Genomic DNA, 17,619 nt, shown 5'->3' with positions numbered 1-17,619 from the left:
GTCAACATCAGGAGCTCTCCCCTGTGTGAGGCCTTTGATATCTGCTTTAATTTCATCAGCTTTTGTTGGTCCTTCTTCTAGATGTTGCAAATGCGTGAAGAACAAGCCAGACATTGGAAAGAACATTTCCATTCCATATTAAATTGTCCATAGCTGAGAATCATGCACAGGTTCAAAGATACATGGACCAATCATCTGATTTGATAGGCAGTCACAATATTCCCATATGATGACATAATAACTGAATTACATAGTATTTGTTTTAGGTTTCAGCTAATAAAAAAAAAACTTTGTTTATATACATAGGGCCCGATCCATTTAAGACAATGGTAAAACTCCTATTGACATCAACAGAAACAGGATTGGGCCCATATATATTCTGTGACAAAGTTCCTCCTCTACCTTGGTGGGTCCTGTGCTTATTGGCAGATTTGCTCACCTCAATGATCTCCCCCACAGTCTGGATCAACTCCTCCTGTGTCTGATCAGGAGTTGGGAGGAACCCGGGCCCGCCCTCCACTCCGGGTTCCAGCTCAGGGCCCTATGGATTTGCAGCTGTCTATAGTGCCTCTTGTAACAGCTGTGTGACAGTTACACCTCCCTGGGCTACTTCCCCAAGGCCAAACACGTTCTTTATCCTCACCACAGGACCTTCCTCCTGGTGTCTGATAATGCTTGTACTCCTTAGTCCTCCAGCAGCACACCCTTTCACTCTCAGCTCCTTGTGTCTCTTGCTCCCAGCTCCTCACATGCACTTCCTTTCCTCTGGCTCCTCCCCATCTGACTGGAGAGAGCTCCTTTTAAAACCCAGGTGCCCTGATTAGCCTGCCTTGATTGGTTGCAGGTGATCTAATCAGCCTGTCTGCCTTAATTGGTTCTAGCAAGTTCCTGACTACTCTAGTGCAGACCCTGCTCTGGTCACTCAGGGAACAGAAATCTACTCACCCAGTGATCAGTATATTTGCCGTCTACCAGACTCCTGCACCCCACTGCCCTGGGTCTGTCAAAATTCTAATGAAGCTTAATGAACATATTATAAGAAAGGAAGTCAATTGTTTTCTCTTTGTCACTCATGTGCAATAATATATATCTTAAAATGTTTTTCATTGGGCGTAGAGAATCTTAAAAAAAAGTTAAGATACTTAAGTATAGTATAATCTCTCTCTCTCTAAAAAGGTATTTTTCATGATCAAACACTTCCTGTCATTTTACTTTAAATGTATCTGTCTATTGTCCTATGAATTTGTTTTGATCACTAAACTATCAAACATGGCTATCATACTAAATAGTGTTTGAAAAAATCTATTGTTTTCTTCCTGATCTTTGTTGTCAGCCTATAGTGCAGTGATTTTCAACTTTTTTTCATTTGCAGATCCCTTTGGAAATCTTAGACATAGTCAATGGACCCCCAGGGGTTCATAGACAACAGGTTGAAAACCACTGTTCCAATGACAACCTTTTGCAGACAGTTAGAGTCTGTGGACCCCATGGGATCCGTGGACCGCAGGTTGAAAACCATGGCTATAGTGTAATATTTGTAAGTAATACTTCACCGCACCTGTGGTCCACTCCACCCAGTGATTGTAGAGACCATAATTAAGTGAAAAATACAATTTTGTCTTTATTTTCTAAGAAGATGATTACAAAACTGCCACGATCAGAGCGAGATTTAGAAGCAAACGATCCAGGCAACTGCCTGGGGTGCCAAATTTGGGAGACGCCAGGCTCAGAGTGCTGTAATGTATTCAAAAGTTTAACAAATGGAGGCAGAGAATAACAAAGACACTCCATTCCTGTGGCACCATTTTGTCTAGGGCTGGCCCTGACCATGATTACATTGCCTAAATATAACTAATGGTAATACCAAAGTTCTCTGCTTACACTAACATAAAAGGCTTCTTGTGATTAAACCAGCGCTACTGGAGAAGTAAAGTATACTCACTACAGTAAATATAAACTGCTGGACTAATATAAAATGCTAGTTTTAGTCTGCAGCAGACAACATGATCAATCAACATATAAACTGTTCAGGAAAGACAGGCAGGGCAGAAAAGGTTGCATGTAAGAAAGCAGTATGACTGCTCAGAGCTCCAGTATGAAACTGCAGAAAAACCTGAGTCTCTGGATTAAGTTTAGAAGTGTGAGCAACAAGGGTGATGTTATGGTGGGAGTCTGCTATAGACCACCAGAAGGGGGATGAGGTGGATGAGGCTTTCTTCCAGCAACTAACAGAACTTACTAGATCACAGGCTCTGGTTCTCATGGATGATTTCGATCACCCCGATATCTGGGAGAGCAATACAACAGTGCACAGACAAACCAGGAAGTTTTTGGAAAGTGTAGGGGACAATTCTCTGGTGCAAGTACTGGAGGAATCAACAAGGGGCAGAGCTCCTCTTGACCTGCTGCTCACAAACTGGGGAGAATCAGTAGGGGAAGCAAAAGTGGATGGGAACCTGAAAGGCAGTGACGATGAGATGGTCAAGTTCAGGATCCTGACAAAAGGAAGAAAGGAGAGCAGCAGAATACAGACCCTGGACTTCAGAAAAGCAGACTTTGACTCCCTCAGGAAACTGATGGGAAGGATCCCCTGGGAGAATAATATGGGGGGGGAAAGAAGTCCAGGAGAGCTGGTTGTATTTTAAAGAATCCTTATTGAGGTTGCAGGAACAAGCCATCCAGATGAATAGAAAGAATAGTAAATATGGCAGGCGACCAGCTTAGCTTAACAGTGAAATCCTTGCTGATCTTAAACACAAAAAAGAAGCTTCCAAGAAGTGAAAGCTTGGACAAATGACCAGGAAGGATTATAAAAATATTGCTCAGGTATGCAGGAGTGAAATCAGGAAGGCCTAATCACAATTGGAGTTGCAGCTAGCAAGGGATGTTAAGAATAACAAGAAGGGTTTCTACAGGTATGTTAGCAACAAGAAGAAGATCAGAAAAAGTGTGGGCCCCTTACTGAATGGGGGAGGCAACCTAGTGGCAGAGGATGTAGAAAAAGCTAATGTACTCAATGATTTTTTTGTCTCTATCTTCACAAACAAGATCAGCTCCCAGATTGCTGCACTGGGCAGCACAGTATGGGGAGGAGGTTACCAGCCCTCTGTGGAGAAAGAAAGGGTTCAGGACTATTTAGAAAAACTGGAGGAGCACAAGGCCATGGGGCCAGATGAGCTGCATCCGAGGGTGATAAAGGGATTGGCGGATGTGATTGCAGAGCCATTGGCCATTATCTTTGAAAACTCATGGCGATCAGGGGAGGTCCCAGATGACTGGAAAAAGGCTAATGTTGTGCCCATCTTTAAAAAAGGGAAGAAGGAGGATTCAGAGAACTACAGGCCAGTCAGCCTCACCTCAGTCCCTGGAAAAATCATGGAGCAGGTCCTCAAGGAATCAATTTTGAAGCATTTTGAGAAAGGAAAGTGATCAGGAACAGTCAGCATGTATTCACCAAAGGCAAGTCATGCCTGACTAACCTAATTGCCTTCTATGATGATATAACTGGCTCTGTGGACGAGGGGAAAGCAGTGAACATGTTATTCCTTGACTTTAGCAAAGCATTTGATATGGTCTCCCACAGTATTCTTGCCGGCAAGTTAAAGAAGTATGGGGTGGATGAATGGACTATAAGGTGGATAGAAAGCTGGCTAGATCATCGGGCTCAATGGGTAGTGGTCAATGGCTCCATGTCTAGTTGGCAGTCGGTATCAAGCGGAGTGCCCCAAAGGTCGGTATTGTTGCTGGTTTTGTTCAATATCTTCATTAATGATCTGGAGGATGGCATGGACTGCACCCTCAGCAAGTTTGCAGATGACACTAAACTGGAAGGAGTGGTAGATACACTGGAGGGTAGGGATAGGATACTGAGGGACCTAGACAAATTAGGCCCAAAGAAATCTGATGAGGTTCAACAAGGACAAGTACAGAGTCCTGCACTTAGAGCGGAAGAATCCCATGCACTGCTGCATACTAGGGGCCGAGTGGCTAGGCAGCAGTTCTGCAGAAAAAGACCTAGGGGTTACAGTGGACGAGAAGCTGGATATGAGTCAACAGTGTGCCCTCGTTGCCAAGAAGGCTAATGGCATTTTGGGCTGTATAAGTAGGAGCATTGCCAGCAGATCGAGGGACATGATCATTCCCCTCTATTCGGCATTGGTGAGGCCTCATCTGGAGTACTGTGCCCAATTTGGGGATGTGGAAACATTGGAAATAGTCCAGCAGAGGGCAACAAAAACGATTAGGGGGCTGGAACACGTGACTTATGAGGAGAGGCTGAGGGAACTGGGATTGTTTAGTCTGCAGAAGAGAAGAATGATAGGGGATTTGATAGCTGCTTTCAACTACCTGAAAGGAGGCTCCAAAGAGGATGGATCTAGACTGTTCTCAGTAGTAGCAGATGACAGAACAAGGAGTAAAGGTCTCAAGCTGCAGTGGAGGAGGTTTAGGTTGGATAGTAGGAAAAACTTTTTCACTAGGGGGTAGTGAAGCACTGGAATGGGTTACCTAGGGAGGTGGTGGAATCTCCTTCTTTAGAGGTTTTTAAGGTCAGGCTTGACAAAGCCCTGGCTGGGATGATTTAGTTGGGGATCGGTCTTGCTTTGAGCAGGGGGTTGGACTAGATGACCTCCTGAGGTCCCTTCCAACCCTGATATTCTATGATTCTATGATCAATGCTAGGAAAAGGATTGCTACTGAGTAATATATACAGCTAGTAAAGAACTGATATGCAACTAAAAACAACATTCTGAACTTTTCCATTTCTAACCCACACCATTTTGCCCTACACTATTAACTGAAATTATCGTTACTGAAGTTCTTTTAGTCTGACAAGATAATTGAAAAGAGACGTAGTACCATAAATGCAATTTAAATCAATCAGTATTGTTCTGTAGCAGAGTTGAAAAATAGAAGAATATTCCAGATAACAAAAGATCTTGTATAAGAATGGCATTTATTTGCCCAAGATTAATGTTAAAGGTAGACACAAGAAGTCCTATAATTCTAAATCTTCTCTAGCGCTTCAAATTCCACTGACAGCACTTTCAGGCTCAGGAATAGTCAGAATAAAAATTATTTTAATCAACGTTTCAGACGTTAGCAAAATATCTAGGCTGTACAGGGACCGGGTCTGAAGGTGCAAAGGTTTCAATATAAAATCTTCGGTCATTCGCAAAAGCATTAATAGTAAGAACAGTTTATTATTTTGATTTTCTTAATCCAACTAATAATTTGCAGAATCCGCTCTCATTGCCTGTTGCCAAAGGAAGAACCTGTATTTCCGCAGTTCGCATGAACGTGGGATCCCTTAATCTCTGGATGCTCCATTCCACTCCGTTTTGTGACCTTCAGCGTGGAGAGGGTAAGGAAAGAAGCTGCACCAACCTTGGGCAGCAAAATGAATTTTCACAGCAGCCTGGCTCTAGCTCGAGCATGCTCAGTGCAGCGCTGACCTACTTTTGCGTGCCGAAGTGTGGAGAGCGCTGGCTGCCGTTCCGCCTAGTGAGAAGGAGCCGCTGGTGCTGCTGTCTTCTGGGGTCGCGCTTGGAATGCTGCGGCACCCCAACGTTCCACAGCCGAACGTCTGCACACCGCCGTGTCGCTCCCTCGAGCGCAGCCTGGGTTGCTGAGGCAGGCGGTTTCTTGCAACACGCTACGTGGGGAGCACGGATTACAGCCGCAGTGACGGGGCCACCTCTGTGAGCATTTCTATCGGGCTTCGGTTCAGTTTCTTGTCTGTTTTCCATCGCGGTGAAGGCGAAAGGCTCTGTGGCAACCTGAGGCGCCACATTAAAGTAGGAGAACATCGTGGAGAGCAGAGATCTCTGCCCCAGGCGATCGCACTGAAAGGCTAAGTGGAAAAGAGGAGGGCTGGCTCACCTAGGAGATCGGCATCGAGCTTGAGGTTGGATTTATTCTTATAACTTTTAGCTTCCTACAGAGCACTGGTGGGTTGTTTTGGCATCAGGGTCGGATTAGCCGCTGGACACAATAGGATTGACCAGGACCCCAACTGTACGGAGCAGCAGTGGAACAGACTGCCAGTCAGGGAAGCGTGACCATGACCTGCTGTTGATTTTCCTCATAGGTTGGGTAAGGGGCTCCCACCTGCTGCTGCTGCTGATGATACTCTGGGCAGGCTGGGGCAAGGTGGCCCTCTGTGCTGGAAGAGGGAGGCTGACCCACCTATCCAGGAGTCCTGCCAGCTTAAAGATCAGAAATAGTTGTGATCCCTGAACCACCACATCTGTAAAGGGTTGGGCGGGGGGAGAGGGAAATTCTACTGATACCACCCTCAAAAGACCCCCCTGCTAGGGGAAGAATCTTAGAATTCAGTTGTCTTCAGGTTTTATTTGCTTAACAAGCTATACAAGTGCTGACAGAGAATAGGTAAAGGATTCCTCAGGTACAGCCTACCCAGGAGAGGGTTGTACACTATGTTTGGGGGTTGATTGCCTTTGTCCATTTGCCCATTGCTGATCCGAAGGTGAAAAGATACATAGTACAATGCCATCTCTGTCATCTCTCTCTGCCAGGATCAGGCCCTTTTTCCTCATCACTTTTGGGTGTCTGTTACGGTTTCTGATTCTGGGAGGAAATATTTGTCTCACTTCCTTGTATTTGGGCTGTTGGAACAGAAAATCTCTCTCTGTCTCAATCTCTTCTCTGCAACATTGTCTGCACAGTTGCCTTTTGAGCCATGCCTTTTTCTGGGTTTAGATTGTGCTTTGTGCCTCCCAATTTCCACCTCCAGGTTGTGGTCACTCATTCTGTATTTGGTGAGATTCAGCCTTAGTTTTGCACATTTCACAGTGGTTCTCTGTTCTCTGAGTTCATTACTCTGACTGGGATCTGCAGCAGTCCTGCCTGTTGCTGTTTTTGATTTGCAGTATTGTCGATCCCAGTTATTCAAAAATCATGAAGTCCAAAAGGATGGGGGCTGCCAGGGCACTGTGTGCCTAAGCACTGGGTTGCTTTAACCCACCCCATTGTCACCCACAGTAATATACAAATTGTCATATCAGACCAGCAGTCAATCGAATCCAGGATCCTGTCTCTGAGGGTAATCGCATAATCCAGTTCAAAAGATTACTAAATAATCCGAACAATAATGAATGCCGATTCTTAAAGCACTGCTTCATGCAGCAGGGAAACCCAAGAGATCAATCAAATATTAGGCATTCCTATTGCACCCATCACCATAATATCTACCTGTGGTGCTTCCAAGAAGAACCTGTACTCCTGAGAGTATAAAACTAATGAGGCCAAAGCCTTTTCTCTCTGGAACCTTAAACTCCAGTGTTCCCTGTTTAACTTGGAATTTTTTATTTTGGGAAGTATGATGTTGGACAGTAGATTTTTGGCACATTATTATACCCCTGTGGAGAGGAGGAAGGGGGGTATTAATTCAGCAAGTAGCACCTTTAAATAAAATAGATCTTTTAAGGAAGTTTTTTTATTGAGCTATTTTAATCTAAAGTAAAGTCAGCATGATTGTATTTCACATTAATTAAAAGTTTTGATCTGTACAACAGTCTCATGTGATACCTATCTGAATACCATGAGTGCCTTAAAGGGACAACATTCCTACAGTCTTCAACTTCGGAACATTCTGACAATGTCATCATACGATGTTACTTTAGCAGTACAATCAATTGTAAATAACAAATAAGGACCACCAAGCAGTCATATTTTTAGTTCATTTGCACAGACGAGACTTTTGTACAAAGGAGTAAAAGTTGCTAACAATCTGACAACATTGATACCTCTTTCAGTCAGTAATTTGCAGCTTTTCAAATAGATCTCTCTGATAAGCAACTTACTTGGCATTGTTTTAATTTCCAAATGGTCCTTCAGTGTTTTTTAACTGAAATGTTTTTTTAAAGTAAAAAAAACTAGCATACGTTTTTAGTTTTTTAAAACTATACATTTTAGAACAGTTTTCCTATTCATTGCAACAGGGTAGAGTAGAGGTCTGCTGTACTTTGACTCATTTTAATGGAAATCATGTTTGCAGGATTTGCATTTTTTGTTTCGTTTATTGTGTACAGACAGCAAAAGCATATTTGTTTGTATTCGTGCAAGGGATAATAAAATCCCTTTCTTTTCTCTCTCTATATAAGCCTTTTAGCTTAAAGTACTGTATATCAACACTGATTTATTGAACAGAAAAGCTGCAGCTTTTCTTCCACCATTTTATAACCACCACAATGCTGTAAAATATTCATGAGTTTAAACAGCTCACATTAAAACAAATATAAATAAAACTCTTCCAAATAGCAAACCATCTACCTGGGAGAGAATGGGGACAGGTGATAAATCTTTCTTCTGTTTTTAACTATATACTTATAGATGTGCATCGCTGAAGAGTTTGCAGTTTGAGCTGAAAAGAATTAAAACACAATTCAATGAAATAAAATAGCAATGGGAAAAGGCAGTAGGTATTCATTGCATGCCAGTAAAGCCCTGCAAAAACCCCATATTGCACGATTTCCCACTTCAACAATCTGAGAGAGGCCCATTCTATACTATAACAACTGCAGTGTTTGGGGATGGGATTAAAATGTGCTAGTTGTCCCGCAAAACTGAAATACGATTCAGTCTTTGGTAGCAGATGGAACCAGACTGTTTTTACCATATCCCCAAGTTGTGCTGCAATCCTGCAAACAGTCAACACTGTAGCATAGTTCAGGAAAAGAAACTCAAAACATAGTTGGTGCTATTTACACTTCAAGACGAAAATGATTTTTATCTGCTTTCAAGGAGTACCACGTTATACCCTCTTCCCAAACTCTCTCATCATTACAATGTAGATGAGTCCAAAGCTCTTCTCCATTTCTGTAACTACCTAGCTCAGAATATGAAGACGTAGGCCAGATCTATAGTAGGAATGCTTTGGCATCATGGCCAAACCAGTATAGTATACCTGCAAAGCACTCCTAGTTTGGACACAGCTAATGCCAGCAAAACTTCACTTTTCCCAGTATAGCTTATTCCAGTTTCTCCGCACCCAAGCAAAATAAGCTATTCCAGTTTTGCTGATTTAACTCTGTGTACATTGGTGGTGTCTGTCAGAGATCACACCTCATCACACCCTTAACTGACATAGCTATACCAGCAAAAGTTTGTAATGTAGACCTGGCCCTAAATGCCCCCCATCGAATCCTTTTTTGTCAGGGCAAAACAGGTTGCAGATAAGGGCCAGTATGTGACTGTGTATATGTCTTGTCATTGAGTGCAATCCTAATTGCATTATTTAGTGCTTTAAACTGAAAATTCCTGCATTTAGTTAGTACAGTGTAATTTCCTATCCATGTACAGGCATGTCCTAGAAATGCCACTGCCAAACAATGGGGATACTATTACTTCCTGCCAATTACCATAATTTAATTAAATCACTCATGGCCAAGTGCAGAGCATCACAATGCATATCGAATGAGAAGGCAGAACAGGGAGGATATAAATGAAATGTCTTCCCCTACTACAAGCCTGCAAAAAGGAGTCAGTTATTTTGTCTCAGAGCTGATGTACATGCAGACTTGCATCGAAATAAAAAAAGGTGTGAATTAAAACAATGTTAGTTATTTTGGTGAAATGTAGTAATGTAAATTCAGAATAAAAGTAGCTAAAGTCATTAAGGGCTTATAGTGCAGACACAGTTTTTGTATAGTTTAACTATTTTGGTTAGGGATGTAATTTAAAAAGAAATTAATTTATTAAATCAGTTCAACAACTAGTAAGGACACAGCTATATTGGTAGAAACGGTGCTTTTCCAAGTATATCTTATTTCCTTAAATTTACTGGGATAAACTGTACCAATAGGGGTGTCATAAACAGATAGTAGAAATTAATAGAACAGAAGTACTTTATATCTCTTTTGACTGTAAAGGGTTAACAAGTTCAGTAAGCCTGGCTGTCACTGACCAGCTAGGACCTCATCAGGGACCAGGATACTTTCAAATCTTGAGGAAGGGAAGTTTCTTGTGTTGCTGTTAGAATTCGGTTGTGTGTCTTTTCTGGTTTCTGAGAGTGACCAGATGTGCAACCAGGTTTCTCTCCAATCTCTCCAATACAGGCTCTTAATATTTAAAATAGTAAGTACTAGGTAGATAATGCGAGTTAGGGTATATTTGTTTTCTTTTATTTGCAATGTGCATTTTGGCTGGAAGGAGGTTAATTGTGCATTTGGCTGGAAGAGTATCAAATCTGTATTTTGCTGAAAGGATTTATTTGTACTTGTATACTTAGGCTGGGAGGGTATTCCCATGTGTCTATATCAAAAAACCCTGTACCTAATCCTTCTTAAATTTACAAAGATAATTTTTACTGTTTTTCTCTCTTTAATTAAAGCTTTCTTGTTTTAAGAACCTGATTGTTTTTTATTCTGGTGAGACCCCAGGGACTGGGTCTGGATTACCAGGGACTTGGTGGGGGAGAAAGGAGGAAGGGGGAGAGAGAGGTTAATTTCTCTCTGTGTTAGGATTACTTTCTCTCTCAGGAGAGTCTGGGAGGGGGAAGAGAAGGAGGGGGAGATGAATTTTCTTCTCTGTTTGGTGATTCAAGGTGTTTGAATCCAGTCATCTTCCAGGGTAACCAGGGAGGGGAAGCCTGGAGAGGCAACGGTGCCGAAAGGGTTTACTTTCCTTGTGTTAAGATCCAGAGAATCTGGGTCTTGGGGTTCCCCGGGCAAGGTTTTGGGGGGACCAGAGTGTACCAGGCACTGGAATTCCTGGTTGGTGGCAGCACTACAAGTACTAAGCTGATAATTGAGCTTAGAGGAATTCATGCTGGTACCCCATCTTTTGGACGCTAAGGTTCAGGGTGGGAAATTATACCATGACAAGGGGATTGTTCTGCTTGAATTATGCCAAGTTTCCATCCAATATAGTTGAAGTGATATACAAACTATGTGTTTAGACAAGATGTAACAAACTTTGTTTTTCTTTTCATGAAAAAACTTTATTTAAAAAAATAAAAATATTATTACTTTGATTTAAACATTTGCAGCGCAAAGCTGACAGCCTTATGGCTGGTGCTTGGGAAGAAGAAAGTGAAACTGACTATATATAAAAGTGCCCAGACCATTCTGTTCTCATTATCCAAGCTGAGTTGAGGGCAAAATACAAAGAGTACAAAAGAGCATAACGAGTGAAAAGTAAACCAGATATTTAAGTCTTTCAAATTTAAATAATCTTAGGTCCTGCACATAGAGCCATGCAACTGGAGCCTTGTGCCCATACCACGCCCCATTGACTTCAGTTTAGCTCCACACGTGCATGAAGTTCTGTCCTCATGGGTCCCACTCTGGGATCAGGGACTAAGATGCTGTTAACTAATAGGTAAAGAAATCCAATAATTTTTAACCTGACATTATCCTTTTAGATCACAATCATTAACTCACCTAAACTACAGTCAATTATTCCTTGCAAGCGACCCCTGACAGTTCTGAAGTGGTCATAATCACAGTGTTAGTGCTTAACCTCCTTGTACTTCATCCTGGAGGTCAGTAAGTAAAAAACAAGTCAGTAAAATGTGGTAATACTTGCATATCACAGATTACATATTTTTATATAATGACTGTGGCCTTCTGAAGATTGGTGGGAGTTTTTATATACAAATTCATTATTCTCCTGTTACTGAAAGAGGAGCCTTAAGTTAAAATACTGTTTCTTAATGAAAACTTACATACACTGCACTGAAAATACAAAAGACTGAAACTATTCAGTTGTTTAGAAGACATGATAAACCTTTAAAGATGTTTATATAAAATATGATTAGTCATGAAAAGCCTTTACTATTTTATTTAAACAAAACCTATATTTTTATCTTGATCCCATTAAATATCTATTCGAGCATTCTATATTAAATGTAAAATGTGGGCTTTGGGGTTTTTTAGAATGTGTATTTAAAGGACTGATTTCCTCTCCATCAGCTAGGAGAACCAATTATATTTTAGCAAAGTGGACTTTTACGAATACAGTTTATGGAGTGGGGAAAGAGGAAGATAAATATATTGGGCCCAATTGTCCATTGCCTTGTCCCTTGCATAATTACTTGCTCCTGTGCCAAGTGGATGTGAAACACTAACAAATCAGATTTCTCCAATTGTTTACACCCATGGTAGGATTTTACACCCACTTGATGTAAATAAGAGATGAAAGGCGTATGAAGAAAATGAGAAATACACGGAAGCCAGTGGGATGAAGAAACTCACAGAGAGGTGGTATTTGGAATCATTGTGGGGAGATTCCATGTGCCTCCTTCTCTGCTATTCCTACTCCTTTCAACCAAAGGGATTTAAGTCTCTGATCTATCTGTGTTTAGTTTGAGTGATGAAGAAGTAGCAGTGTAAAAGCCATAGCTTAGGGTATGCTTGCAAAGAGTTAAGCAAATATTTCATAAAGTGACACAGCTGTTTTTGGAGTAATAGCTTTGTGTACCAAACCATGAAGCACAGACTGCCTGACCTCCTAAACAAATACAACTGCTAAATACATCCTGATGATTTATGCATCAGAGCTCTTTATTATTGTAGTAGAAACCTTGAAAACGAGTATATACCTCATCATCCAACAAATTTACTGGACATGAAATTCTGGGTTTAAGAGACCTCATCGCTACTGATTCTACAGCAGATCTTTCTGTGTCTATATAACCCACAACTCCCTAATGGAACATGTCCATCAAAATGCAGCAGAAGTAAGCTTCTCTACTGAAAAAAAAATATTCAGTTTTTATTGAGTACTTAATTGGTAACTTGGGAATTTATTAAGATGCTTTGTCCATGTGAAAAAATATATTTTTACAACTTGCAGACAGGAAGCCTTCTAGTTAATGTATTCTCTAAATTTATCTGGCTAGATGTCCACTTTACATGGAATAGATGCTGGTGATACAATTTCGTTTACACTGAAGTGTATAAAGGGTTTTGTTCAGATGTTTGGCACAGGTCCTCTACACACTCAATTCCTTAGGTCATCAAGGACCGGGGGAGATTCTTGAGGAACTTAATAATCCTTCCAGATAATTACAGAGCAGCAAGCTTCATCTACTCATTTTAGGTTGAATGGATTATGGGCCTTGAGGATGGTTTGGAGAGGGGTGGAATTTAGGTCCCGATCCAGTAAAGCACTTAAGCACCTGCATTCCTTTAAGTACAAGAGGTCCCATTGGCTTGGGACTATTCATATGTTTAACTGCTTTTCAGGATTAGGATCTCAAATAGGAAGAACAATTATTGAGTGGGATTCTGCTGATCTGCTTTGCAACTGCGTAGGTATATTATAAATCTAACTGTAAAGCAGAATTTTCTTTATTGGCTGTGAATTTCCTCCTAGTTCATTCAGTGTTAAAATATGATGTGCAGCTAGTGCTCCTTAAACAAAGGACTTCATCATAAAGTATGTCACTCGTTTTAGAATGACATTTATGTCCATCACATTGTATATCTTATTGCTTGGCATTTTATAACTGTAACTTATTAGTGTGAATCTCAATTTTGAAATAAAGATTACGGAAACCTTTACAAAGGGTAAAGAAAAGAAACCTGTCTCAAAACCTCCTGTAGTGTTAGTGCTGTCTGTAACAAGTAGCTTAGAAGGGTTTCTTTATTAATATGACTCTTCTCTGTAACAGAGTTTTGTTATCTTCTCAGAGCCAGTGTATGTCTCTGAATTCTCCACTTTGCCTGCTTTCGCTATTTATGGTTGTTTGTCACTTTACAAACAAAAGGACAAGTTCCTGCCTGAAGTAGCTTAGCAGGGTCTTTAAGCTATAGACTCCTTTATACCTTTACTTGTAAACAGCATTCCTAGTTAACAAAAACAGATTAGTTTGCAAATACTGAATTGTCCTACTGAAGACCATCCCACCTAGTAATCCATCTGTCAGTGGTCAATACCACATTTTTCAGAGTAAGGTGCAAAAAATCACCATAGTAGAGAGTTATGTACTTGAAGTATGACATTTTAGATCCCTTCCACACTTATTTGGCTAGCTTTCTTTTTTTAATCCTTATTATGACTGAATTTAACTAGATAACATCATTTTCTATATAAATGCCCAGGCTATTTTTATTCTTGTTTCGCTCCTGGCTTTAATGTTATCTTGTGGCAATGAGTTTCATATGCTAATTATGTGTTGTGTAAAACATTATTTCCTTTTATCAGTTTTAAATTTGCTGCCTTCGATTTCATTGAATGTACCCTTGTTCTGGTATTATGAGAAAAGGTAAATAGGAGTGCCTGATCTATTTTCTCTATACCGTTCAATATTTTGTATACTTTAATCACATCCCCTCTTATTCATCTCCTCTCTGAGCTATATAGTCTTCTAATCTTGTTCTTAGACTAGTTCTGCTTTATCCTTTTTGAGATTAAGTTGAATTGAAGAGTTTCTGAACATGAGAAACCTAAACAATATGAGATAAAAGCACAACTTTAGATTTCTACTAACTACATACAAAAGAGAAATTATTTTTATTATTCTAACACTTACACATATCTTCTTGGGCATGTCTACCCTTGCCATTTAAAGCAGAAAAAGTCCCTTTTGTGTGCAAAAACCATGGGAGCATCTACACTTGCCAGTGACTTTTTGCAGTGAAACTCAGAAGTTTCACCGCAAGAAGAAGACCACCTCCACAAGAGGTATATTGTTCTTACCGGTGATGCTTTTGCAGTGATGTGCAAGTAAGACATGTTCTTCCTGTTTACACAGCTTTTAGCCTCCGGAGGATATACCACAATGCCTAGGTGACCACTCTGGCCAGCAACTCTGCTGCTCTGATGCCAGGTAAACAGATATGCACCCCTCCCCCTGCAAAGCCCCAGGAACTTTTAAACTCCCCTTCCACTTATCTGGCCAGGTGACAATGCCTGCTCTGCGGAGCAAACAATCCCCTGCTTGGAGCAGTGCTGAGCTATTGGAGCTGATCAGTGTTTGGGGAGAGGAGGCTTTGAAGGGACCCAGATGCCCCAATCGCGCACACACCCTTCCCACAAGACCCATCGTCAAACTGGAGAGAAATGCACTGTTGGGTAGCTGCCCTAGAGTGCTGCTCTCATCTGCAATGGAAGTGCTGCTAATGTAAACACTCTCTGATGCCTCAGGAATTAAGCGCTTTACTTTCACCAGTTCCCTATCACCAATGAAACTTACAGCGCAAAAATTCTGCAAGTGTAGACATACCCTTTGTGTACTTAGAGATCTGGTCCTTCGCATAGTTACACAGTCTTCAAACAGGTCTTCTCAACGGTGCTTTCACTCTTTTCTCCTTCTTTAGACTTACATGGTAAGGCCATAGCCAATCTTTACTGGCTCAGGTCAACATCTAACTAAACTCTTACAGTTTATCCGTCTCATTAATCTGTCTCCTCATTCTAGAATACCACTACCCAAAATGATAAAGGAATGCTAGAGGGGAGTTGCCATGGTGACTCCAAGTATCATTTCTAGAAGCTCTTAAGACACAAAGACACAAAGCCCTCATTACTTTACATGTCTCTTGTTACTCTGTTTTTGGTGTCCCTAAGGCAATTCTCATATTTGTGCCTCTCACAGGCTGAGTATGACAGGACTAAAGACACTTGGCTAGCCATGCAGCTCTTTCAGCGCACCTAAGGCCCTAACCTGCCTGTGAACATCTCTGGTATTTACAACACTTCTCTTGAGAAGATATAAGTGGCAGAATGGTAGGATGTTTGTTCTCACAGGGACCCGAGGAGAAGGTTCTGAAAGATTATAAAGGCAACTGAAACCAGCTGTAGAGAAAGAGAAATGTGCTTCAAGCTGGAAGCCATTAAACCAGTCAAGGAATCAGGTGCCAGAAGCTCTAAGGAAACGGTTAAGTCATGCAACAATTGCCATCCTAGTTAGAGACAGTAAAAAAGGAAACAGGAGAAAAGTCATGAGGGTACAAGCAAAGAAATATCCCAGAGAGACTGAGAAGATTCTGTCATGTCCCTTTTAGAACCACTGCTTTTAGGGTGATAGTTTTATTAACAAGAGGATGACAAAAGCCAGACAAGTTGCTACCAGTTGTGAATGAACTGTGTTACTATTCATCTGCCAGCCGAGGCCCTAACAGTTTAATCTTTTATTGGGTGGTTCACACTCATGAGCCTCTGAACTCCCAGTGGTCTTTTGACCCTTCTGAATGACATAAATAAGTCCCAGTGTCTGCATTTCTGCTCCAGTAAAACCTATTCGCATTTGACAGTTGTCCACTGAATAAACATATTGCCTCTAAGACCAGAAAAAAGGGATGGGTGTGAAGAGAAAAACCAGTAAGTAGTATTTAAATATCAGGGGTTAACTTTAACCATGACTTTGTGGCATTGTCCTCATGACTGCCAGTCAGGTGGTGGTTTTTGTGCTGTGGACAACTGAGAACAAGGATGAAACCAAAGTTCTCTTTCCTTTTTCTTCATATTTACAGACCAAGCAAACTAACTCTGGACTATTAGTGTTCCTCAAACTATAGAGACACCATTTACCCATTATACAATGAGTTGATTTCTTTTGGTTTGCTGTTGAATTGAATAACCTCATAGCACTAGATAATAGGGATACTTATTATTAGAAGGAGAACAAATTAATATAGACTTAGTAAGCCAGAACAAGGTATGCATCAATGTCTCTTTTTTGTGTACCCCTATTCAGAATGACCAGTTGATGGAGCACAAATCCAGTACTTCTGAGTGCAGTGTCTTCATCCCCTATCAGTTTATTTGGTTTTTCAGGGGTAAAACACCGGCTGTACGCTTTAGGTATGATATTAAAAATAAAAACTCAACTGGTCAATCAGAACATGGCTGCATGCAGTTGATATCCCCAACAGTCTCTGAAATAACAAGAGAAAGACCTCCCAGCTTGGACCAATGTTTATTCCTGGGTAGGAAAATTTACAAGCCTTATAGTTCCTCTCTGCTGTATTGTGCACATAAGAGGAAATGCCTATAAATGTTGGCCATATATGACTGGGGGAACATTGGCAGTGCAGCATGCTCTGGGAAACTCCCCCACATAAACAATATACAGTTAACACCCAAGCAGAGTTTGTGGTCATGTCACCTGGAAGAGATGTATGCCATGCTCCCCTCAGATGACACGATTTCCAGTGGAATTCTCTAAGGAAGTTAATGCTGATTCTTGCAGTATTACCTTTAGCTGTTCAGTTTCTACCAGCTTTATGGGGGAAAGGGGTGAGAGAATACAAGTTCAGACTGGAGACCAATGGCAGATGTGTTGTTGTGAGAAAGGTTGCCCAAAACAACACATGGAGGGGCAGATGTTGCACATCTGTGTGCCAAGAGCCCTGGGGTGAATGCTGAGATTCATCATGGATCCTCAGATTCCATCCTAGTAGGTGATCATATCTTCTCTCTGTCCCAAGGAGGTAACACAGCACAGTTAAAGGTTCCCCTTTCCACAGGAAGGAGATCATTTGGCCATACAAGTAGGGTGTTTTTTAAAAAAACTTCTTTAGACTTGAAGTCTGATTAATTCAATAATTGGCTTATACAGATGTGTCTGTTCATGCGCCAAAGACAGAAATAACTACATTATTTACAGTGACAAAGATCAGTCATTTGTAATTTTTCCTCATTCTATGACAA

At 41.1% G+C, this 17,619-nt stretch overlaps 1 protein-coding gene across 2 annotated transcripts in view; it reads left to right on the top strand.

Moving 5' to 3' along the window:
- The first annotated feature begins 5,488 nt into the window (after positions 1-5,488).
- MFAP3L (microfibril associated protein 3 like) overlaps positions 5,489-17,619 on the top strand; it is a 31,665-nt gene continuing 19,534 nt past the window's right edge. For both annotated transcript variants that reach the window (XM_032803660.2, XM_032803657.2), the window contains exon 1: positions 5,489-5,905. The gene's annotated coding sequence lies outside the window, so the exon portion shown is untranslated. The remainder of the gene's footprint in view (positions 5,906-17,619) is intronic.

The sequence above is a fragment of the Chelonoidis abingdonii genome, chromosome 5 (genome assembly GCF_003597395.2).
Source record: "Chelonoidis abingdonii isolate Lonesome George chromosome 5, CheloAbing_2.0, whole genome shotgun sequence".
NCBI lineage: Eukaryota > Metazoa > Chordata > Testudines > Testudinidae > Chelonoidis > Chelonoidis abingdonii.
This window is presented reverse-complemented; position numbering and strand designations above follow the sequence as displayed.